At 34.4% G+C, this 24,983-nt stretch overlaps 1 long non-coding RNA gene across 1 annotated transcript; it reads right to left on the bottom strand.

Annotated features, from left to right (window-relative positions):
• Positions 1-789: 789 nt before the first annotated feature.
• LOC144287482 (uncharacterized) lies at positions 790-24,335 on the bottom strand. Its single transcript, XR_013355268.1, has 3 exons — positions 24,280-24,335; positions 20,173-20,396; positions 790-971 (listed from the first exon to the last, which is right to left on the bottom strand). It is a non-coding gene; the product is annotated as an uncharacterized LOC144287482 (long non-coding RNA).
• Positions 24,336-24,983: the final 648 nt, after the last annotated feature.

The raw sequence follows: 24,983 nt of genomic DNA, 5'->3' as shown, positions 1-24,983 counted from the left end.
TCTTTGTTGATCTAAATAGCTTTCTGAAGACATTGGACTTTATGCCTTTCATCTCCCCTTGCCTGGAACAATAGTGTAAAAATCCATCGTTGATATGGACTATGCTAGTTCTTGAATGACTTATTAAGGAACACCATCCTGTATACTATTGGTTTATAAAATATTATTACTATAGATTGTAATTCTCACAGTGAACCTGTGTTAAATAAATTATTGATAAAGACAATTTCAGTCTCTGAGCACAATTTGCCTTGAATAAAACAGAATGGCAAGAGATACTGTTTCTCAGGTTTTCAAATGATAACTCTATATAAGTTTTCCCTCAAGCACTTCTAATAAGAGGCAGCACAACATAGTACGTAAAGTGTTAGGTGGAGCTTACTTTGGAACAAACCAGACTTCCACTATTTTCTGACTGAATATGTTTTTCCAAGTTACTTTATTATTCTGTATCTCAGTTTTCTCACTGAAAAGTGGAAATACTAGTAGAAGCTATGTCTAGGGTTCTCTGAATTCAATGTACATAAAATACTTTCTGTAATACACAGTAATTCCTAAAAAAGTTATTAGCTATAATAATTTTTATTATTCTTCTATAGTTACCATATATATTAAATAAGAATTCTGACAAGTATTCCTAAGGGAAAAATGAAAAAGAAGAGTAAATTTTATCAAATAGATTTATGGAATCTGGTGCATATTTCCCAAGCTCTTGTACACAGAAATTTGGAAAATTACCGTATGTTTGAAAATTACAAATTATAAGTGCTGTGTACTGTACACTCATGTATACATATGAACTGTGCCAACAAGAAAAGTTGGGGAAGTTTTCAAGCTTCTGTTCCATTCACAGGATAGTCATCCAATAAGTCACTGACAGAAGGGAGGCCAACAGTACTCGCTCTTGTATTCCTGATGATTTGTTTTTATAATAAATATTTCAATTAAAAATGCTTTGATTTGATTTTTAACTGCAAAGACAAAAACAGTTAAGACATTTATTTCAAGGACTGATTCAAAAAATTAATCCTCCTACCCTTTGAGGTATTTCAGACAGCCATTGAAAGTCTAGGTCTGAAGCACTAAGAGTTATTCTCATGTCTCTTAGCTGCTCATTAGTTTGATGTATTTCTTGCAGACACCATTACTGCCAGCCTGCTGATCGATGACAGCACATGGCTTGACCTCATTATTAGATAGTTCTAATTATTTTAGTAGATATTGAGAATTTTATTTTCAGAAAGCAAATGCTAGAATGGATTTTATCTCTCAGTTGTGTTTTAAACCACTAATATTGTATTCATACTAACACAATTAGCAAGTATTTAAACTAATAGTTGAAAATTCATGTTTTATATATTTCTCAAAATTATCCCCAAAGAGAGAAAATAATATTCCTGTCAAACTGTCATTTAGTTGTACTAATAAACACACAATGAAATTTACTTAACTGTGTTCAAAATAAGAAATGTATAACTCTTAGCTAATGAATAAAAGGGACCAAAAGGAATATAGTTAAAAACAAACAAATAATTCTGTCAGTTTTATGTAAAATACCTGTTTTCCACATGCTTATGGAGTTCTCTCATATCAACATTTTTTAAATAATAAATTTATTTTTTATTGGTGTTCAATTTGCCAACATACAGAATAACACCCAGTGCTCATCCCGTCAAGTGCCCCCCTCAGTGCCCGTCACCCATTCACCCCCCCCACCCTCCTCCCCTTCCACCACCCCAAGTTCATTTCCCAGAGTTAGGAGTCTTCATGTTCTGTCTCCCTTTCTGATATCAACATTAATCAAAAGGTTTTCTTCATTTCCTCATGGTCCCAGAGAGATATACTCTCCTTAAGGAAAATCAGTGCTTATCTATTACTATTTCTATACAGAATGGTGATGAATAGGCACTATACTAAGACATACTGTGACCATGTCAAAGCCCTGTTTCCTCTTTCTAGTTCCACAGAATCACAATTTCCTAGAGTTCAATAGGCTAGTAGATGCTATTTACACACTGTCTTAATGTTTCCTCAGTGTAATGTATGTGACAAAACAAGTGCACAAATTAGAAAAAAATGCTAAAGTGACATATATTTGAATATTTATCATATAAAAGAACAAAGAAATTATTTTTAAATTATAATTTTTAATGAACATTAATACTAAAAACATATCTGTTTTTTTTTAATATAACAAGGTATTTTCCATGAAGTATGGAAAAACAGTTTCATTTTCTCCTTTGGTCATACTATTAGAACCTTCTGTGGAAAACATGCTCCACTGCAAAAATACAGTTATTCATTTGGTTAATTCCCTAAGATAGTGTAAATAACATATATATATCCTTGGGAGTAGGATAGAGAAATATTAGAAAGATCCTGAGACTGTCCAATGCTCTAGAGGCTATGAAGGAAACCGTGAACTCTTCGAGGCAGGATGATGACCAATAAATTGCACCATAGTACTTTTGCATTTATTAGACTAATTTTACAGATGTAGAAATGAAACAACAAAAAAAATTAAGTAATGGGCTCATTTCTCACTGCTCATGAGTGTGAAGACTGTACATCTAACCACTATAATATAATGACTTTTGAGGGGAACATGGTCATTTAAGCGAAGTCGGGGAGACTGCAATACCCAAATTTATGTGAATAAATAATGCTAAGGATAAAAGAAGAAAAGGTAAAACCAGATTTAAGAAAAGATATAGCCAAAAACTACAACATTCCAGAAAGCTATTTAAAAATTTACTCAATGAGCCTTTGGGCTTTAACAACTAAAGAGGCTAAACTTCTACAGAAATAAACAGAACAGAAAATATGCTTCTAACAGAGAGTCAGACTCTGTAAGTGAAAAGAGAAATTGAAATGATCACGCCCAATAGATCTTGAACTGACCCAGGAGAGAAAGTAGTGAGAGTATGAAAAGGGAACAGGAATTCAGTGCTAATAAATGTCCCTCCCATTTTACAACTTAAATGTCTGTGCCATAGAGATCCTCCTCTGCTACCTAGATAGAGATGAACAGAGTTAGTGTATGTTTTTCTTCATGGAATACTTTCATCAATTCTGAAGCCAAGATTGACTTTGCTGCGCCATTTATACATGCCACTGTATATCACTGGTATGTGGTGTGTTAAAGGACTATAGATTTATTTGGGCATTTGCTGAAACACATCGCACGTCTTCCATGTCCTACAAAAAATATATGTATATATTCCCTAAAATGATCATGACATTTATCATGATGAGGGTCTAACCTGTTGACCAGAATTCAAGACTCCCAGAAGGAAAGTAGAAGCTTAGTATAGACCATGTTATTCTATGGTCTAGGCACGACCATTCTGGGTACAGTACCTTCATAAGTTAACTACTGACGCTCTGAGAATCAAATTTCCAGGAATAAGGAAGGAAGACTGGAATGTAAATAAAATCTGGGTTTTAAATGGAGTTAGAAATGCAAGCTAAGCTTTTTTATCTGAATATTGGCAAGCAGAGATATGACTGCAAAAATAAAAAGACTCCAACACATTTAGATCTTATATTAGTTGAAACTAACAGTGGGCAGAATATAGGAACATATGTTTTGACCATTTTGAAGCAAACTCTCAAGATTCTGAGTGTCCACTGGGGAGAGATGTGGTTGGCTGTCAGTAGGATTCTAATTTGGTGAAAATTAGAATAATTAAGCATCTAAGACCAGTGAAATATGTTAGGAACTCTACTTTCAAGCTTGGCATTCAAAGACTTAAAAATCTATCCATTGTAGCTTTAGAGCAATTCAAAAACAGAAAGAGCATTAAGAAAGACTTACTGCTGAGCCCAGTACCTACTGAAGTAGAGATACTGACAAAGGGTTTAATTAAAGTAATAATTGGACTACGGTGAGGTAAAGCTAGTTGTGGTACAAATTGTTAAGCCTCATTTTCATTATAACCATCTGTAAGTATAGCACACAGTGAATAATATTCATATTTGAAATTTTAAAACTGGGAATTAATTTTAAGAAATATTGATTCCCTTCATTTTATAGATGCACTCGACATTTCATTCATTTAGCAAATATCTGAGAGATCTTACTAAATTCCAAGAACTATGTTAGACACAAGAAACTTAGCAGAGAATGAAACGAATCACATTACTGTTTGCCAGCCATTATAACTTTCTCCCTAAAAGTCCCCAGTGTTAAAGTTACTGGTATAATATCATATGATGTCACCCACTACTGCTCCTTTATGCAATCATCTATAGATTTTTTTTTTACCTTAATTCCCCTTATAAAGGTTTTACTATTAATAGCACTAATTCTGTCATTCATGGTTTTTTGGTGTTTGAATAATCCATAATCTTTCAAAATATCAATTGTTCTTAGAACCCTGAACTACCACTACTATGAATCTGTTTTCCACCTTACCTCAGCCCTTGATGTACAAAGTATTCCAGAATTTGACATTATTGATAGCTAATGCCTTTTCATAACCCAAACATCAGATATCAAGTTCAAACATCCTTATAACTATCACATTCTATTTTTTCCATGTCAGTACCACAACTGACTTTCAGTAACTTCTAAGCTTCTCTAGCACATGCCATCTACTGACCCTCCCAATTTTTCTCAGATCTTTTCCTTTGTGTTTTCAATCCTCCTTTATACAACCTAGATTCCATTGTGCATCATTACAATCACTTTCTTTCAGAGGCCTCAATTCATTTCTCTGAAAATAAAAACAAAAAAATACAAAATTCCACGTATACTCAGCCTGTGCTTACATGGCTTAATTTATTAATAAAACTATGCTAATTCATCTCACTTTAGATTACTGATTTCTAGTCTCAAATAGGCCATCAAAACTCCTTGAAATCGTACTGTGTTTTCCTACCTAATTTTACTATTCTCCTTGAAGTTTACTTCTCACCTTCTCAACTCTCTTCAAAACTCCAGCTTTCTCTCTGCTCTCTCCACTCTCACTGAATGGCTTTGTTTCTATTTTGTAGAAAACATAAAAGCAATAAGAAGAGGGTTCCCAGGGCTCTCACTGCCACATACCAACATACCACTTATCTTCCTCTGTGACTATACCATCATCTCGCCTGTATTTAAAGACATTATCATTATGTTTAAAGCTAAGGCCAACTCTTTACATTAACTAGAATCAATAGGTCTTATTTTCTCCAAGGTATTGATCCATATTTTGGCTTCTTCTCTGTTATATCAGTTTACCCTCTCTATTGCATTATCACCGTAACATACAGATATATAGTAATATCTCACTATTTGCAAAACAAGCAAAATTCTCCATGTAATGTGCCTTTCCCTTTTCCTTTCTAAGGAAACACTCAAAGGAATATTTGGCAATGTTTTCCTCAACTTATTTTCTATAGCACTTGACAGAAAATATTATTTCTTCTTTTTTGGAAAACATTTTCACCTGTCATGGACAGGAGCACTTTGTTCTTTTGCTACCTCCCTGGCTCATCTTCATTTCATTTGCCATCTATTATTTCTTCAAATTCTGTAGTTTATAGTGGTCTAAGGATCATTCTTCAGAGTTTTCTATTTTTTATATGATCTCATATTTCTGATAATTAGATATATTCTTATAAATTTAAGCCAATGTTTCTAAAACATTTTTTCTATTAACATCTCCCTAAGGAGAAAAATTAAATTTACATTCTCTCTAATGAGAGAAAATAAATATTAAAAAAAGAATCTGTCAGATAGGTTTGAGCAATAGAGGCCCACAGACCATTGCAATATCAAAGATTTTTTCACCCTCCAAGAACCAATTTTCACTTCCTTGAGGGAGATAATAACATCCCTACTGAAAATGAAAGCTTTAAATTTTATTTATATTCTGCTGAATTCCAAATTTAGGAATTCAGGAAAAACCTCTTATCTGAACTCTAGAGCAATCTTCTAAAGGATATTTTGAGTTAGGGTCTACTAAGTATCACAAATTGAACATGTACGAAGTCAAAATCTTGATGTGTATGTTTACTCATCTAAAGTCTCTTTTTTTCCCCCTAAAATCGTCCCATGCTCAATAAATGGTAAGGCAATTATTGCATTAGTTCAGAGCCAAAACTTTGAGAGCATCTTTGATTCTTCTCTAACATCAGTAACTCCTGTGGGATCTAATTTTACAGTTTATCCAGAATCTGATCACTTATCATTTCTATTACTAATTCACTTAAATTCACTTCTTCAGCTGGATTATTGTAATACTTCCTAGTTCTCTCTCTGATTTCTCCCTTGCTATCCAGTCACTCAAGTCTATCTCCTAAGTGGTAATAAAAAAAAAATAATTAAGTCATGTAGTATTTCTAAACTTTCTAATAGCATCACATCTCACTCACAGTCAAAGTCCATAAAGTAGCCTACAAGATTTCACATACTTTTCACTTAAGTTACCTTTCTGATCTCACTATGAGCATCCATCTTATTGCTCTGGCGTAGCCACACTACTCTCTTTCAGGGTCTTTAAATACATAAAACAGCTCTCCATTCAAGGGCAACTGGAAGTATTCTTCCTTTACCTGGACTTTCTCATGCATTTCCATGCATCACTCCCTCATATTTGATAATATTTATGTCCTCCTTCATGAATTTAACTCTTTCATGGTTCAAGATATTATTCTGTTCACTGTTGTATCCAAGCAGGATGTGAACAGCCTTATAAATAAGATACTAAAAAAATATGTTGTATTAATTACATGAACTGAAAAGGCAAATTATGTACATATAATTAAAATATATAGAAATAAATGAAAGAAAAACAGGTGAAGAAAGAAAGAGGGACAGAGGAATACAAGGAAAAAGGGGTAGAAAGAGACTGATGGAGAGAAAGAGAAATAAATATAGCAAGAAATTTCTTTTAGAAGAAGAAATTCTGTGATACATAGATATACCAATTAAATACTATGATATCCTTTTCAAAAATGTTTAAACGTTTTTTTCAAAATAATTATAATAACTCCAGTCTAATCATGAGACATATGTCGAACAAACCCAAACTTAAGGACAAAACACCTGACCAGTAATCCTCAAAACTCTTTTCATGAAAAATGAGGAAAGACGAAGATCATTTCATTGACAAGAGAAAACAGAGGAGACCTGACTACTAAATGCAGGGTGGGACTCTAAACTGGCTCCTAAAGCACAAAAAAAGGATAGTCACATACCAACATCAGTTTCTTTGTTTTGACAAATGTACCACTATAATACAAGGTAATAACTTTAGAGGAAACCCAAACTGGGTGAGAGCCATACAGAAACTCACTGTACTACCTCTGCAACTTTTCTGTAGGTCTAAAATTAACTCAAAATAGTATTTATTTTAAAAATTAAAAAAAATAAAAATATATAAATCAAGATATAGACAATAGATTGTAATATGCTAAGTAATAGTGTTTTAGAAAGAGTATCAAGAAATGTGTCTGGTGTGAAAGAACAGAAAAAATCTTTCTCTGTTTTTGCTTGTCAATACATATCACTCAGTGGTAGCTATAGTAGTGGTGAGGCATAGCATAACATAGAAAGATGTCAAATTACTATCTTATACACCTGAAACTAACTTAACATCGTGTGTCAGCTATACTTCAATAAAATAGAGACATATCATTCAGTGTTTAATTTCAGGCTTAACCTAGAAATTGAATTATTATACATGTAAGTAGAAAAGACATTTACAATAGGCTTTTTCTATGCCCAGCTAATTATTAGATTGTTGTGTTTTGACATCTTTTGTTTCTGACTCATGTAACAGATGATGAAACAGTTCTCACTTTTTTCTTGGTAATATAAATGCTAAAATAGGGCAGCCCTGGTGGCTCAGAGGTTCAGTGCCTGCCTTTGGCCCAGGGCGTGATCCTGGAGACCCGAGATCGAGTCCCACATCAGGGGCCCTGCATGGAGCCTGCTTCTCCCTCTGCCTGTGTCTCTGCCCCTCTCTATCTCTGTGTATCTCATGAATAAATAAATAAAATCTTTTAAAAAATACTAAAATAAAAAAAAATAATTCTTTCCAAAATGTATAGGTTATATATACTTATGTGACTTTAGCCTTCGTACCATCGTTTCCTTAGAATTAAAAACTATACTTACATATTTTTAAGCAAGTCCTCTTAAAATATATAGTTTGAATACATCAACAAAACCAGAAGTATATTTTGTAAATGATGAATAAAATTTTCTGAGCAGCCAGAGTAGTCACAAGGCATAATTTAATTCTTTTTGGAATCCATGGACATGGGTTAGTACCCATGAACCCCAAAACATAAATACAGTATCTCCAATGTTGGCTTTAGTTAAAACCTGAGGCATCTGAGCCACTCAGAAAAGTCTACCATTTATTGCAAACTTGCAAAACGTATACATAATACTGTTGTTTATCAGAGAGGTTCCAAACTGTTTATATACAACAAAAGTAATATTCTAGATTCCAGTAAAATCCCATTGATTTTGAAAAAGCAAGCATAAAAAGCTTACAGAGAAGATCAGTATTTGCTTAAAGAGCATCTGCTTAAACAGACTGTGAAATCCTGCTAAAATATCATAAAATATAATTTTGAGAACAAATTCATTAATGTACTATTAATAATAGCTATTTTATTTATTTACATATTTTCTGCAGCAAGACAAGGTGAGCTAAAAATATAATTAATTATATCATTTTGTTATATTTTATGAAACTTCAAAAATTAATTTTAAAAATTACAAAAGAAAAATAGTATAAATTATGAAACTGTGATGCTCATGGTAGATTAATTTACATAAAGATTTGAATTTTCTCGGGTTATTTAGCAGCTTTTAACTATCACAGATCAAACTAATTACAGATTTTTTTATATCAGGCTATTGCTTTTCTTTCTCATAAGGCTATACAAATAAGACATTTAAAAATGAGACCAAATAAAAGCTACTAAAACGATAGAGCACAAAGATATTAGGAGAATTAATAGGCCAGTGGATGCTTTTTAATTCCCTGGAGGACTGATTAGCTTTTGTAAAGTCAAGTTCCATAAAATCCTCTGTAGTAAGAAAAAAAAAGGGAAAAAATACCTTCTCTTTTTCATACCTTTATAATTGTTATATTGTTTCTCTAAGTGAAAGTCACTGCACATAAAAGGATGTCATGAAATTTATACCATTATTAACACAGGGCATCACAGATCACCATGCAGTAATGAGCTGATAGTATCGACATATTTTTGTAGTGGAATTAATACTGATTTCATCTATAAAATGATCATTTCACAATATAGTCCTGGAAAGTAAATCATTTTTTAAAATTGCTATCTCATTTTTTGGGGGGGTGAAAAAAATCTATAAATACATGTTCTTGCTATAGGTATGTATGTACTTCTGATGTTGATCAGATTTTAAGACTCTAATAAATACACTTTGAAATTACCTATGCTAAACTTTTTTATTTTGCTACACTTTGAAATTACCTATGCTAAACTTTTTTATTTTGCAGAGAAAGGAAGCAAGGTGAGATTTAAATGACTTGCTCAAGGTTAGATACTACTTTCCGAGGCAGTGAGGAAAGAGACACATTTCTCCTAAAACAATATGGTAACTTCTTTAAAGTATATTCCACTATATATAATGCATTCTGTACCTTTATTCATATCTTTACCTTATCTGTCAGAGGTTATGAATGTTTGTATAGCTGTTTTTTTACTTTATGTTCACATCATAAACTGGCACTTCCAAGCATATAAATATTTTGTTCTTAGGAAATACATGTAACATCTAAAATTATTACACAGTTTTCCTTAAAGACATGGAAATTGCTGCAATGAAAATGAAGTCATGTGGACTATTAACAGATTGCTTTTAGTGATTATTGCCTATTTTTTTCCAAGTACTGGAACTTTTAACACATAACTTGTGGGAAAAAAAAGCCCTTCATAAACAAGTATATATATCACATCTGATATTTGATCTGATATTAATAGATAATTATGGCAGAAAACCTGGTCATGAAATTTCAACAAACTACTTGACATATATTTCCCAATTTTATCATGTGTGCTCTAATGATGAGACCAGCAAATCTGTTGTATGATTTTTAAATAAATTTATATTAAACTATGTAATGTGGAAAGTAGAGAGTAGGAATGTGTGAGAGTGCATGGGGGATAATCTGATTAGTGATCTATCCATTAGGTCAAAACTTGTGATTTTTCCACTGTTGATAATATGTCCATGGAGGGTTTTTGTTTGTTTTTAGGTTTGTCTCTTTTCAATTGTCCTTCCTTTCACATATAATCTTCTACTATAAACCACTCCTCTACTTAAAACATAACCCGTCACTACAATTATAGTTCCCCAAATGATCAATTAAAACTTTATTCTGTCTATTATGTACTCTAGTATTTTGCTCAAGAAGATAGTTCATGGTCTATGAATCACTTTCCTTCATGGCATTTCTATTGGATAGTTAAGACTACTCTGAAACAGTGACAACTGATTCCTCTCATCCTTTCAGTATTTCCTCTTTCCTAATTCCACTTTGTTTGATCTGGGGAAATACACGCATGGGTGAATATGGGTATATAATTTGCACACCCAATTTACCATCATGCAGTAACTCCAACACACATTAATCTCTCAAGAGGAAACTCAAAATTATATATAAACACATATAGTTAAAATCTGGCTTTGTTCTATTTGGCCATTGCTTTCTATTCAAATATAATTTTAAAAATGAGACCTACTAAAACAATCACAGCACAAAATCCCTGGGAGATTAATGGGCAAGTGAATTGCCCCAAAATAAAAAGAAAAGTCGCAGATTTAAAAAGTGCAAAAATAATGCTTCAGCCTCTGAATTTAACTAGCATACAGTCTAAGTTCCAAGAGACAGACTTTTTATTTTATAGTTTTTTTCCATATTGTAAAAAAAAGAGATATAATAGTGTTCATGATTTAAAAGTTTTACTAATTATATGCTTTTTAAGCTACTCAACATCAAGACTTACAATAAAGTTCCAGTAAAAATACAGTATGATATTAGTGAAAAAATAGAAAAATAGATCAATGTAATAGAACACAGAACTCAGAAATGGACCCATACAGATAGAGTCACATGTTCTTTGAAAAAGAAACAAAGGTAAAAGAGAAAAGACAGTCTGTTCAACAAATGCCATGGTACACTGAACATTCACATGCAAAAAGATGAATCTAGCCCAAGATTTTATGCCTTTCATAAAATTTAACTCAAAATAGATTTAGGCTTAAATGTAAAATACAAAACTAAAAAAATAAAAAATAAAAAAATAAAATACAAAACTATAACATTTCTAGAAAATAAAGTAAGACGAGATCGGGCGCGTTCAGGGTGGTATGGCTGTAGACAAGAAAATAAAGTAAGAGACAACCTAGCTGACCTTGAGCTTGGCAATGACTGTTTAGATACAATACCGAAAGCATGATCCATGAAAGAAAAAAATCATAAATGGGACCTAATTAAAAATGGAAAAGACACAGTTCAATAAATAAAGAGATAAGAGAATGACTTGAAGAAAATATTTTCAAACCATAGGTGATAAGAGGACTGGTGTCTGAAATATAAAAAGGAAATGTAAAATTCAACAATAAGAAAATAAACACCTGGGTGGGCACCTGGGTGGTTCAGTGGGTAAGAGTCTGCATTTGGCTTACAGCATGATCCTTGAGTCCTGGAATCAAGTCCCATATCAGGCTTCCCCAAGGGAGCCTGCTTCTCTCACTGCCTATGTCTTTCCCTCCCTCTGTGTGTCTCTCATGAATAAATAAGCAGAATCTTTAAAAAAAAAAAAAAAAGGAAAGAAAGAAAGAAAGAAAGAAAGAAAGAAAGAAAGAAAGAAAACAAACAATCCAAGTCAATAATGGGAAAAATATCAATAGACACTACATCAAATAATATATTCAAATGGTAAATTAGTATATGAAAATGTGTTCAACATCACATGTCATTTTACTATTTGCAAATTAAAACAAACATGAGGTATTATTACATAATTAAAGTGTCCAAAATCCACAACATTGTCAACACCAAATGCTGGTGAGGATGTAGAACAAAAGTAACTCTCATACAATGCTGATGAGAATGTGAAATGTTTTTTTGTTTTTGTTTTTTTTTTTTTTTGAGAATGTGAAATGTTACAACCATTTAGAAGATAATTTGTCAGTTTCTTAAGCTTAATTAACATAAACTTACCATGTATTCTAGCAATATCGCTTCTACATATTCATTTTTTTCTAGGGGAAAACTATGTCCAAACAAAAGCATGCACATGAATGTTTATTATTAGCCCTATTCATATTGCCAAAACGTGGAAGCAAACTAAATGTCCTTGAATAGATGAATGGACAAACTATCATACATCTATACAATGGTGTATTATTCAGCATCAAAAAGGAATGATGTATCAAGTCACAAAACAACATGGAGGGAATTTAAATGCGTATTACCAACTGAAAGAAGCCAATTTGAAAAGGTTATCTACTGTATGATTCCAACTATATGATATTCTGGAAAAGGTAATACCAGAAAGATGGTGAAAAGATTAGTGGTTGCCAGAGTTTGTGGGGAAGGAGGTAGTAGGGAAGAGGAGAAAGATGAATGCATGGTAGACAGAGGATATTTAGGGCAGTCAAACTATGCTGTCATGGTGCATACAAGACACTATATTTGTCCAAACCTGTAACACTATACAACACAAAGAGTGAACCCTAATGTTAACTATGGGCTTTAGTTAATAATGCATTCATGTTGACTCATCACTTATAATAATGTACCACAGTGATTCAAACCTTACAAAGAGAGACTGTGCAGTGGGGTGACAGGAATGAATATGAGAATCCTTTGTACGTTCAGCACAATTTTCCTGTACACCAAATACTTCTCTAAAATATAAAGTCTACTAATAAAATAAAAACATTTTAATGCTCTATAATGTAATATTTCACCATTAACCTATGGCATGTGCGAACTATTTGATTTCATTGGCCATCTTTTTGCAGCAAGGAACTTCAGATGTTATGCTGTTGGTATGTGCTTTAGTAATAAATCACTTTTCTCTTTTTTATCCTTTAGAGAACACCTTCCTAGTGTCAGATCGTATTATTGACGTATGGAAATATACAGTAAAAGGCTCAGATGACTTATAACCCAGCTCAACACACACTCCTCACACACTTAAATCATTAAAATAATGGATATTACCTATACAGCATAAATCTTTTTAATATCCTAACTTTTATGAAGCAAATGCAGTTATGGTGGTGTTGTGTTAATCTATAATTAACCATTTTAAAAATTTCATTTCTTGCCTCCATAATAAATATCTGTTATTGTATCCAATGGTGGAAATGGCACTATATACATTATATACACTAATACATACATACCCTTACATTATATGGTTCTATATAAATATCCTTCCTTTGTTGGTGTGTGTGTGTCTATCCACGTATTTGCAAAGTGAGAAGAAAACACTTTAAGCTGTTTCTCTTCATGTAGCTAATAGTTTTTATAATACAAAAATGACCCTGGTTTATTTATCATTAAAAACAGTGTTGTCAAAAACAAGGACTGAATAGATATCATGATGACACTAAACTCATATCTCTCAATAGTAACTCTGAATGTGAACGGGCTTAATGACCCCATCAAAAGGCTCAGGGTTTCAGACTGGATAAAAAAGCAGGACCCATCTATTTGCTGTCTACAAGAGACTCATTTTAGACAGAAGGACACCTACAGCCTGAAAATAAAAGGTTGGAGAACCATTTACCATTCGAATGGTCCTCAAAAGAAAGCAGGGGTAGCCATCCTTATATCAGATAAACTAAAATTTACCCCAAAGACTGTAGTGAGAAATGAAGAGGGACACTATATCATACTTAAAGGATCTATTCAACAAGAGAACTTAACAATCCTCAATATACATGCCCCGAATGTGGGAGCTGCCAAATATATAAATCAATTATTAACCAAAGTGAAGAAATACTTAGATAATAATATACTTGGTGACTTCAATCTAGCTCTTTCTATACTCGATAGGTCTTCTAAGCACAACATCTCCAAAGAAACGAGAGCTTTAAATGATACACTGGACCAGATGGATTTCACAGATATCTACAGAACTTTACATCCAAACTCAACCGAATACACATTCTTCTCAAGCGCACATGGAACTTTCTCCAGAATAGACCACATATTGGGTCACAAATCGAGTCTGAACCGATACCAAAAGATTGGGATTGTCCCCTGCATATTCTCAGACCATAATGCCTTGAAATTAGAACTAAATCACAACAAGAAGTTTGGAAGGACCTCAAACACGTGGAGGTGAAGGACCATCCTGCTAAAAGATGAAAGGGTCAACCAGGAAATTAAGGAAGAATTAAAAAGATTCATGGAAACTAATGAGAATGATGATACAACCGTTCAAAATCTTTGGGATGCAGCAAAAGCAGTCCTAAGGGGGAAATACATCGCCATACAAGCATCCATTCAAAAACAGGAAAGAACTCAAATACAAAAGCTAACCTTACACATAGAGGAGCTAGAGAAAAAACAGCAAATAGATCCTACACCCAAGAGAAGAAGGGAGTTAATAAAGATTCGAGCAGAACTCAACGAAATCGAGACCAGAAGAACTGTGGAACAGATCAACAGAACCAGGAGTTGGTTCTTTGAAAGAATTAATAAGATAGATAAACCATTAGCCAGCTTTATTAAAAAGAAGAGAGAGAAGACTCAAATTAATAAAATCATGAATGAGAAAGGAGAGATCACTACCAACACCAAGGAAATACAAACGATTTTAAAAACATATTATGAACAGCTATACGCCAATAAATTAGGCAATCTAGAAGAAATGGACGCATTCCTGGAAAGCCACAAACTACCAAAACTGGAACAAGAAGAAATAGAAAACCTTAACAGGCCAATAACCAGGGAGGAAATTGAAGCAGTCATCAAAAACCTCCCAAGACACAAGAGTCCAGGGCCAGATGGCTTCCCAGGGGAATTTTATCAAACGTTTAAAGAAGAAACCATACCTATTCTCCTAAAGCTGTTTGGAAAGACAGAAAGAGATGGAGTACTTCCAAATTCGTTCTATGAGGCCAGCATCACCTTAATTCCAAAACCAGACAAAGACCCCACCAAAAAGGAGAATTACAGACCAATATCCCTGATGAACATGGATGCAAAAATTCTCAACAAGATACTGGCCAATAGGATCCAACAATACATTAAGACAATTATTCACCATGACCAAGTAGGATTTATCCCTGGGACACAAGGCTGGTTCAACACCCATAAAACAATCAATGTGATTCATCATATCAGCAAGAGAAAAACCAAGAACCATATGATCCTCTCATTGGATGCAGAGAAAGCATTTGACAAAATACAGCATCCATTCCTGATCAAAACTCTTCAGAGTGTAGGGATAGAGGGAACATTCCTCGACATCTTAAAAGCCATCTATGAAAAGCCCACAGCAAATATCATTCTCAATGGGGAAGCACTGGGAGCCTTTCCCTTAAGATCAGGAACAAGACAGGGATGTCCACTCTCACCAACATAGTACTGGAAGTCTTAGACTCAGCAATCAGACAACAAAAAGACATTAAAGGCATTCAAATTGGCAAAGAAGAAGTCAAATTCTCCCTCTTCGCCGATGACATGATACTCTACATAGAAAACCCAAAAGTCTCCACCCCAAGATTGCTAGAACTCATACAGCAATTCGGTAGCGTGGCAGGATACAAAATCAATGCCCAGAAATCAGTGGCATTTCTATACACTAACAATGAGACTGAAGAAAGAGAAATTAAGGAGTCAATCCCATTTACAATTGCACCCAAAAGCATAAGATACCTAGGGATAAACCTAACCAAAGATGTAAAGGATCTATACCCTCAAAACTATAGAACACTTCTGAAAGAAATTGAGGAAGACACAAAGAGATGGAAAAATATTCCATGCTCATGGATTGGCAGAATTAATATTGTGAAAATGTCAATGTTACCCAGGGCAATATACACATTTAATGCAATCCCTATCAAAATACCATGGACTTTCTTCAGAGAGTTAGAACAAATTATTTTAAGATTTGTGTGGAATCAGAAAAGACCCCGAATAGCCAGGGGAATTTTAAAAAAGAAAACCATAGCTGGGGGCATCACAATGCCAGATTTCAGGTTGTACTACAAAGCTGTGGTCATCAAGACAGTGTGGTACTGGCACAAAAACAGACACATAGATCAATGGAACAGAATAGAGAACCCAAATGTGGACCCTGAACTTTATGGCAAACTAATATTCGATAAAGGAGGAAAGACTATCCATTGGAAGAAAGACAGTCTCTTCAATAAATGGTGCTGGGAAAATTGGACATCCACATGCAGAAGAATGAAACTAGACCACTCTCTTGCACCAGACACAAAGATAAACTCAAAATGGATGAAAGATCTTAATGTGAGACAAGATTCCATCAAAATCCTAAAGAACACAGGCAACACCCTTTTTGAACTCGGCCACAGTAACTTCTTGCAAGATACATCCACGAAGGCAAAAGAAACAAAAGCAAAAATGAACTATTGGGACTTCATCAAGATAAGAAGCTTTTGCACAGCAAAGGATACAGTCAACAAAACTCAAAGACAACCTACAGAATGGGAGAAGATATTTGCAAATGACATTTCAGATAAAGGGCTAGTTTCCAAGATCTATAAAGAACTTATTAAACTCAACACCAAAGAAACAAACAATCCAATCACGAAATGGGCAAAAGACATGAACAGAAATCTCACAGAGGAAGACATAGACATGGCCAACACACACATGAGAAAATGCTCTGCATCACTTGCCATCAGGGAAATACAAATCAAAACCACAATGAGATACCACCTCACACCAGTGAGAATGGGGCAAATTAACAAGGCAGGAAACAACAAATGTTGGAGAGGATGCGGAGAAAAGGGAACCCTCTTACACTGTTGGTGGGAATGTGAACTGGTGCAGCCACTCTGGAAAACTGTGTGGAAGTTCCTCAAAGAGTTAAAAATAGACCTGCCCTACGACCCAGCAATTGCACTGTTGGGTATTTACCCCAAAGATACAGATGCAGTGAAACGCAGGGACACCTGTACCCCGATGTTTATAGCAGCAATGGCCACGATAGCCAAACTGTGGAAGGAGCCTCGGTGTCCAACGAAAGATGAATGGATAAAGAAGATGTGGTTTATGTATACAATGGAATATTACTCAGCTATTAGAAATGACAAATACCCACCATTTGCTTCAACGTGGATGGAACTGGAGGGTATTATGCTGAGTGAAATGAGTCAATCGGAGAAGGACAAACATTATATGTTCTCATTCATTTGGGGAATATAAATAATAGTGAAAGGGAATATAAGGGAAGGGAGAAGAAATGTGTGGGAAATATCAGAAAGGGAGACAGAACGTAAAGACTGCTAACTCTGGGAAACGAACTAGGGGTGGTAGAAGGGGAAGAGGGCGGGGGGTGGGAGTGAATGGGTGATGGGCACTGGGGGTTATTCTGTATGTTAGTAAATTGAACACCAATAAAAAATAAATTAAAAAAAAAACAGTGTTGTGCTTGTTATTTCAATGAATCTGCATTCTAAAAGTGTAGCATAACTTTGGCCACTAATTATGCTCTAGAATGAGACTGAAGGAAAATGTAACAACTCTAATCCAATTATTACTCACAATTTGAATATACTGCCCATGATATAGTGACTAGTGTGCATCCTGCTACCTAGGTTTGCTTCTGGTTCAGTTTGGTAAGTCTTCTGGAAGGTTTAGTATACAGTTAATCAAGTTCTTATGTGAAAACTATTTTTGTGAAGCAACATAATCAATCTAAAAGAGACTGGAAATATGTCATCTCAGAAACAGGATATTTGCTTGAATTGTCCCCCTGACTTTTTCAAACATTTCTATCGCTCCTGTCCTGATTTATGTATCATTTCTCACCTCTGTTTCACAGCATCTTCATAAAATTTTCTGAACATTCCTTCTTCCCTCTCTTTCCCTACCTCCCTTTCTTTTCTTGTTCTATTCAGCATAGTAATATCAATAAAGCAGAATGCTACATACCACAGAACAAGAAAGAAAAGCCATTTTTAATCCTTCTCTCAAAGAGGATAGATTTTGGAGTTAAGACACAAAGTAATAGAATACAAGATAAAATGTGACATATGTCATAAAAGCCTTGCATATATTGTAAAGAGAGCTCTAAATAAAGTATTTCCTTGGCCTGCCACCAGTTTTTTTGCTTCATTCAGGATTTACTCCACTATTCACCTTCCAATGCTCTAAGTTTGAAATATTTTCCTGATAAAATTCCTAAGCTCTTTTGCTTTCTCAGCTTCTGAAATCCCACTTATTCATGAATTTTCAAAACATAAAGCAAAGTAAACTAATTATTTGGAAATAAATTATCACATCCAAAAGCATGGTTATAAAGATTATGGAAAACTAAAACTTGATCTAACACATACAAAGAGTTAAGAATATTTTTTAAGTAAGCATTTTCATTTACATGTGTGTATGCACATATTTTAAAGCTAGAAGTTAGAACTATATTTTAATTTATTAATATAAAATATCCTTATTTTCTACTTTCCATTCTACTTTAGGTATCCTTTTTTTTTTCTTCCATTCTGAGTCATTTTTTTCATGCGGTGAGATCACTAATTCTGTGCTATGTTCCTGAATTGCTTCAGACTTTTTCTTGTGTGCTGCTCCAGCATTTAACAAGGTTTTCTTAGCTTTTCAGGTTCAATGAATTTGTGAAAGTTTCAGTTATGTGCATTTCCAATCTTTTCGTTTAAAAAACCAAGGGGAATTGAGGTGGTTAGGGGCTGCAGGGCAGCAGTCAACTATTACGGTTAGAAAAAAAATAATAATATAGTGCTTGCTCTGCTAAGGAAAGTAACAAGGGACTACAAAACTAGGTTTGCAGTTGAGTAGAGAAATATCGACTCCACAAAAGTAAGTAGAAGAAACAAAATACAGAACATTTCACAGAGCAATATTTAGAGATTAGGTCAGCTTCTAGTCATTTACTACAAGCCAATTAAATTAACCAGAGAGGACCAATGCTACAGGGAAGAACACCAAGACTTTATCCTGTGGATAGATGGTTTAGTAATAAACCATCCCCAATCTTTTCAAGGTTACCATCACAGCATCAGTTAATCTTATTGGAAATATATAGATTTATTGAGAAATATAACATTAATAAAAGTTTATTGGTTATAAGCTTTTAGTAATTTTAAATAAAAGTATAAGCTAGAATCTCCACTTTGTATTTAGCATTAAACACATATAAAGGTGGGAAAACACTGCACATGAACAAAGGATGCTCTTTCCATACTTAAAAAAAAAACAAAATCTATGGAAATTTAAAATAAAAGGCTTATGTGAGTTATAATTCGATTCAATATGCTCCTTACATACTTAAGCTATTAAAATTATGAATATTACTTATTGAGCATTCATACCAAAATGCAGTTTTCACAAAATAATAAGGTATAGTATGTCTGAATGAATCTTTTTTTAAATAGGAACATACTTTTAAAAAAATTCTGATTTTTATGAGGCAAATGCAGCTATGGTACCAATGCATTAATTTAACTTTATTCATATTTAAAATGAAGTGGGAATTTTTTGGCCATTAAAATATATTAGAAAGGAAGGTCAATAATAAAGCAGTTTTAACTTGAAGAATGAGACTGAGAACAGTAGAAAATGGAAAGTGCGTACTGAACAACTTGTTTCAATATTTAACGCAGGAGGCCTGTTTCAATGGAGGGAAGGAGTCAGGAAGCCAGCTTTGTTGTGAGCACTTTGCTGCCTATTTATTACCTGAAACACAAGTATTCAATGAAAACTTACAAACCATTGAGAATACATGGCTTATATAACTAGTTCTGCTACGCCCTGGATCATGGAATTAAGCAATTCATTTTTCTATTATGGACTCAGTTTCTTTGCTACTGAAAGAAATGGACAAATGTCCTTTCCAGCTGCTAAAATTTTATGTTTATATAAGAAGCGAAGTTTTAGACTTAAGTGTATTTTTCTTTAATTGTATTATAAATTGCCAAGAAGTCATTTCTTTTACTATTTTAAATAGAAATAGTCCGTGCTTTCTTCAATACTGCATATTAGATCTCCGTGGACCATCCTGAAGACTTAGATCCGAATCATAAATATTAGTCGACTTTGCTGCCTTTCCTCCTGCATTTAGTTCATTGCACCCTCAGTTTTAAGGACTGCCATTTTACAAAAGGCTTGAGGAAGCTTTTAGGCCAAAGGGGATGATGAAACCAAGGCAGGCTCTCTTTGCTACAAAAAGAGAAAGATTAATACTGTGAGCACAGGTGGGGGGAACAGTTTTGGAAAAGAGGTTTGTTTTTTTAAAGGGGTCTCAAATGGATATGACTTCAGAATTCCGGGAGTTAACTTCTCAGTGGAAAGTAGGATGCTTAAGAGAATACAGAGTGATGGGGACTGTGGGAAGCAGGAACAAGTATGACTCTCCTAAGTACTTTTTTTTAAAATAAATTTATTTTTTATTGGTGTTCAATTTGTCAACATACAGAATAACACCCAGTGCTCATCCCGTCAAGTACTTTCTGATTCAAACCTTTTGGATGATGCTGTGCTAGTCTCAGGCTAGTTTCACTGAATCTACATAACTTTCTTGGTATTTTCTATTATCATATAAAATATACCTGACAGTATTTTATGTTCTTACACTATGGACGACGGTAAATAAATATGGAACTATGGAAATATGTATTAATGGGGCCATGCCTAGCTGGAAAGTTAACCTAATATGTACAATTGATGAAATAGGTGATGGAGGTAATCAATAATTGGAATGGCTTCTGTTGCATGTATAATGTTTTCCTTGCATGGACCAAACATTCTGCATGTTAACCCAAACCAAAACTTATCCTACAGTGAGAAATAAAAAGGCATCTTCTTCCCCTTAATCAGAATCTGTAGGTCTCAGACTTCTCCAGTCAAAGAATGTGCTCAGTTGTTAAAAAATCAGAATCTCCAGGATCATGCCCTGGGTCAAAGGCAGGCGCTAAACCACTGAGTCACCCAGGGATCCCTGAAGTACTTAATCCAGGAAAGTTACTCCAAAATCTGTATCAGTAGCTGTGAAATTCCTTTAGATTTTCCCACTAGAAAATAGTGAAATAGAACATTTCACTTTTATACTTTATTGCCATGTTTGCCACAGTATAGCTAGTACTGAACTTATTTCCTTTGATTTTTTTTTGCTATTTTCTATTTTTACTCTCCTATACCACGGTCATCTCAACTACCAGACTTGAAAACTTGGAAAACTGGTCCCTTTGCCTTATCCTTCACAAGTAATTATTTTAAAGCATTCCAATACTCTATATGATTCATTGATGCATTCATTGAACAACATTCAGCTGCCATTTTCTAGGTACTGATGCAGCAGCTGGGATTTGGAAGTGGGGGAGTCATCCACATCCCTTACCTCAAGGATAAAAGGTAGCAGTTTAAGTAGTATGTGTTTCTCTTGGATACAATCTGAAAGGAAATACATTTCTTTCTTTCCTCTGGCTCAATAAAAAGCCACTCATTTAAAAACTTTAGGGCAGCCCGGGTGGCTCAGCAGTTTAGCACTGCCTTTGGCCCAGGGCAAAATCCTGGAGACCCGGGATCGAGTCCCACATCGGGGTCCCTGCATGGAGCCAGCTCCTCCCTCTGCCTGTGTCTCTGCCTCTCTCTCTCTCTGTCTCTAATAAATAAAATATTTTTAAAAAAAAACAACTTTGCGTATGGAAAATCGTAGTTAAAAACAAGTTCAATCTGGAGTTGCAATTCATTGAGATTCTTGAAAGTTTTGAAAGACACCATTTAAAAATACTCTATCAATCAAATCAAATATGATTCAGCATTTGAGAGTGAAGATTTTGTGAGATGCCCCCTTTGGTAGGCCTGGGAGTGATACAAGTTTGGAGGCCTATCTTACTCTTTAAAAATCCCTAACAGGAGATTTTTACAGTGTCCTTTTTATTTTTTTAATATTGTGTTTATTTAATCATGAGAGAGAGAAAGAGAGAGAATGGAGTCCCAGGATTGAGTCCCACATCGAGCTCCCAGTGCATGGAGCCTGCTTCTCCCTCTGCCTGTGTCTCTGCCTCTCTCTCTCTCTCTCTCTCTCTCTCTCTCTCTGTCTCTCATGAATAAATAAATGTTAAAAAATCTTTTTAAAAAATAGATTAAGTACTGCATTCCTGAAAGTAGAAGAGCTTGAGGGGCAGAGAATATAAAGAGAGTGGACAGATGCTTTGGGGACACACACACACACACATCAGTGGGGGAAAAGGGGAAGGTAAAAATTTAGAGTGGGAAGGAGAAAAAATAATTTTTAAAAAGTCTCATGCAAGCCATAAAAAGAGAATTTTCACAAGGAGAAAGTAGTCAACTCCATCAATTGAATTGGAATCATGGAAGGTCTAAAAGTGTCCTCTATAACCTCTCACCTACAGTGTGAATCAGGCGCTGACTAATCTAATTGAATTGACCTCTTGGGTTGCGATTTAATTTGGTAGCTCAGTGAAAACTATTTTACTTTGGGGAGATTTAACTGATTAAGTGTGCATTCTCTACTATACCTAATCATTGCTACATGGCTTACAAATGTTAGATTCCCTGTCATACTACCCTGAAACTCATGGCTTTCTTAATATAATTTAGTAATAAACACATCAAAATCTTCCCTATGTACAAAAATAAAAAATAAAAAAGCCAGGTATGCTCCTAAGCAGATTTCCTAAATGTGCTTTTTACCTCAACTGATAACAACTTTCTTGCATTAATGCAGCAAACCCTCAAGAAATATGTGATACTGCTTTTCTCTCTACTGCTAGAAGGAAAACAACATCTCCCCACTCTTTACCAGCTAGGGTCCCCTGTAGATGGTTTTCCCCCTTGCCTTTTGTGTGATTTCCTGTCTTCCTGTTGTTACATGGCTGCTACTCTTGGATTACTTTGCAGTAGCTTTCCCCTCTCTGTCCTGTTAGCTTGTTGCTCTCTCTCTTCACTGTGTCTCAAAGTTTTCACCTCTCATTATCTTCTGGTGTCAATCTTATTCAGGTTTTTTTCTTCATTCTCATCTCCCACAACTGTAATACTCTTCCATGTTTGGTTTGCTGATTATTTTTTCCTTTCTCTCTCTGTTTTTGGCTTAACCATTCTGCTTTATGTGTCTACAGTGCATTTTTTTAAACCATGCTACCTTTTAAAAATTGCATCAGGTCTGAAGTTTTACACATCAGATTATATCAGTGCTTTCTCTCATTCCACTTTACTACTGATCTTATTCCCCTTGCATCATATCGCCCTATTGTTCTGGCATTTTACTGCTTTAAGTCCTCAGTCTTTGCAGGGCCTATGAATCAACATCCTTTATTGTACTGAAGCAATTTACAATGGTCACTAGTGAATTGCTCTTTCTGGCTACTCCAGGGAAAGACTATCTATTTTTTTTTATTATTTCTTGTTTTCACTAAAGAAAAATCACTCTGTGTAGAAAGTAATATAAAAAATAAAGCCCAGATTTATTACAAGTCAGTAGTCGTGATTTTCCCTTTTTCATTTTTCTTTAGTTGAAAGAAACAAAAATTCAGAAAAATAATTATAACCTCTAATTTTGTGTCACTTATTATGTAACTGACTGTGTCATCATGACATTAAAGCATAGAAGAAATTAAGTTCAATTACCTGTTTGATGACACCTTGGTAAATGTCAACAAAGTCTCCTAACTCAATCTAATTTTTATGAAACAGTTGAGGCAAATCTCTGCTTGCCAATAATAAAATTAAAAACATATGGGTCTCTGGGATCCCTGGGTGGCGCAGAGATTTATCGCCTGCCTTTGGCCCAGGGCGTGATCCTGGAGACCCGGGATCGAATCCCACATCAGGCTGCCGGTGCATGGAGCCTGCTTCTCCCTCTGCCTGTGTCTCTGCCTCTTTCTCTCTCTCTCTCTCTCTGTGTGACTATCATAAATAAATAAAAATAAAAAAAAACCACATATGGATCTAACATATGGATCAACATGATCATGATTTGGATCATGAGATCCAAATGTGTATGAACACATTTTAATATGTGAGTATTACCTTTTCCAAATATGTTAAATAATTAGAAGATTATTTAATTAAGACAACTTACAATCAGTATGTTTTCCATTTTCTCCACATCATCATCCATTGATTTCCTAATCTGTAAAATAAAGGATTGTTTTTTTTTTTATTTTTATTTATTTATGATAGTCACAAAGAGAGGGAGAGAGGCAGTGGGAGAAGCAGGTTCCATGCACTGGGAGCCTGATGTGGGATTCGATCCCAGGTCTGCAGGATCGCGCCCTGGGCCAAAGGCAGGCGCCAAAGCGCTGCGCCACCCAGGGATCCCTAAAATAAAGGATTGAACAAGAAGTTTTCTATGGTAATTTTATTTTAAGTTCCTATTTCTAATTTGCATAGCAGTTCCGGTTTTGTTTACCAAAATACCAAAAAGAGAAATGAAAAATGTATCTTTTGAATTCCTCTCTTGTCAGAAGTTCGTAATCCAAGAAATTTAGTCAGTTAATTCTTTTTTTTTTAGTCAGTTAATTCTATAGAAAACACATCAAAGAAATTTTTCTATAAATATTCCTTAACCTGAAAACTTAATATCTAAATCTACTGAGGCTTAAATTTTCCTTATTTCCAAACCACATCCTTTTATGCAAAGTAACAATGAATTTCTAACTGCCAAATTCAACTAATTTATCATAAATGATCCACTGTTTTGGTGGCTTCACAGCACATCTTCTATAACACTTTTCTAGAGATCTTTCTGCTCTGCTTCTCACCCTGTGATGGCTTCTTCTCAAC

The sequence above is a fragment of the Canis aureus genome, chromosome 17, assembly GCF_053574225.1.
Source record: "Canis aureus isolate CA01 chromosome 17, VMU_Caureus_v.1.0, whole genome shotgun sequence".
NCBI classification, from domain to species: domain Eukaryota; kingdom Metazoa; phylum Chordata; class Mammalia; order Carnivora; family Canidae; genus Canis; species Canis aureus.
This window is presented reverse-complemented; position numbering and strand designations above follow the sequence as displayed.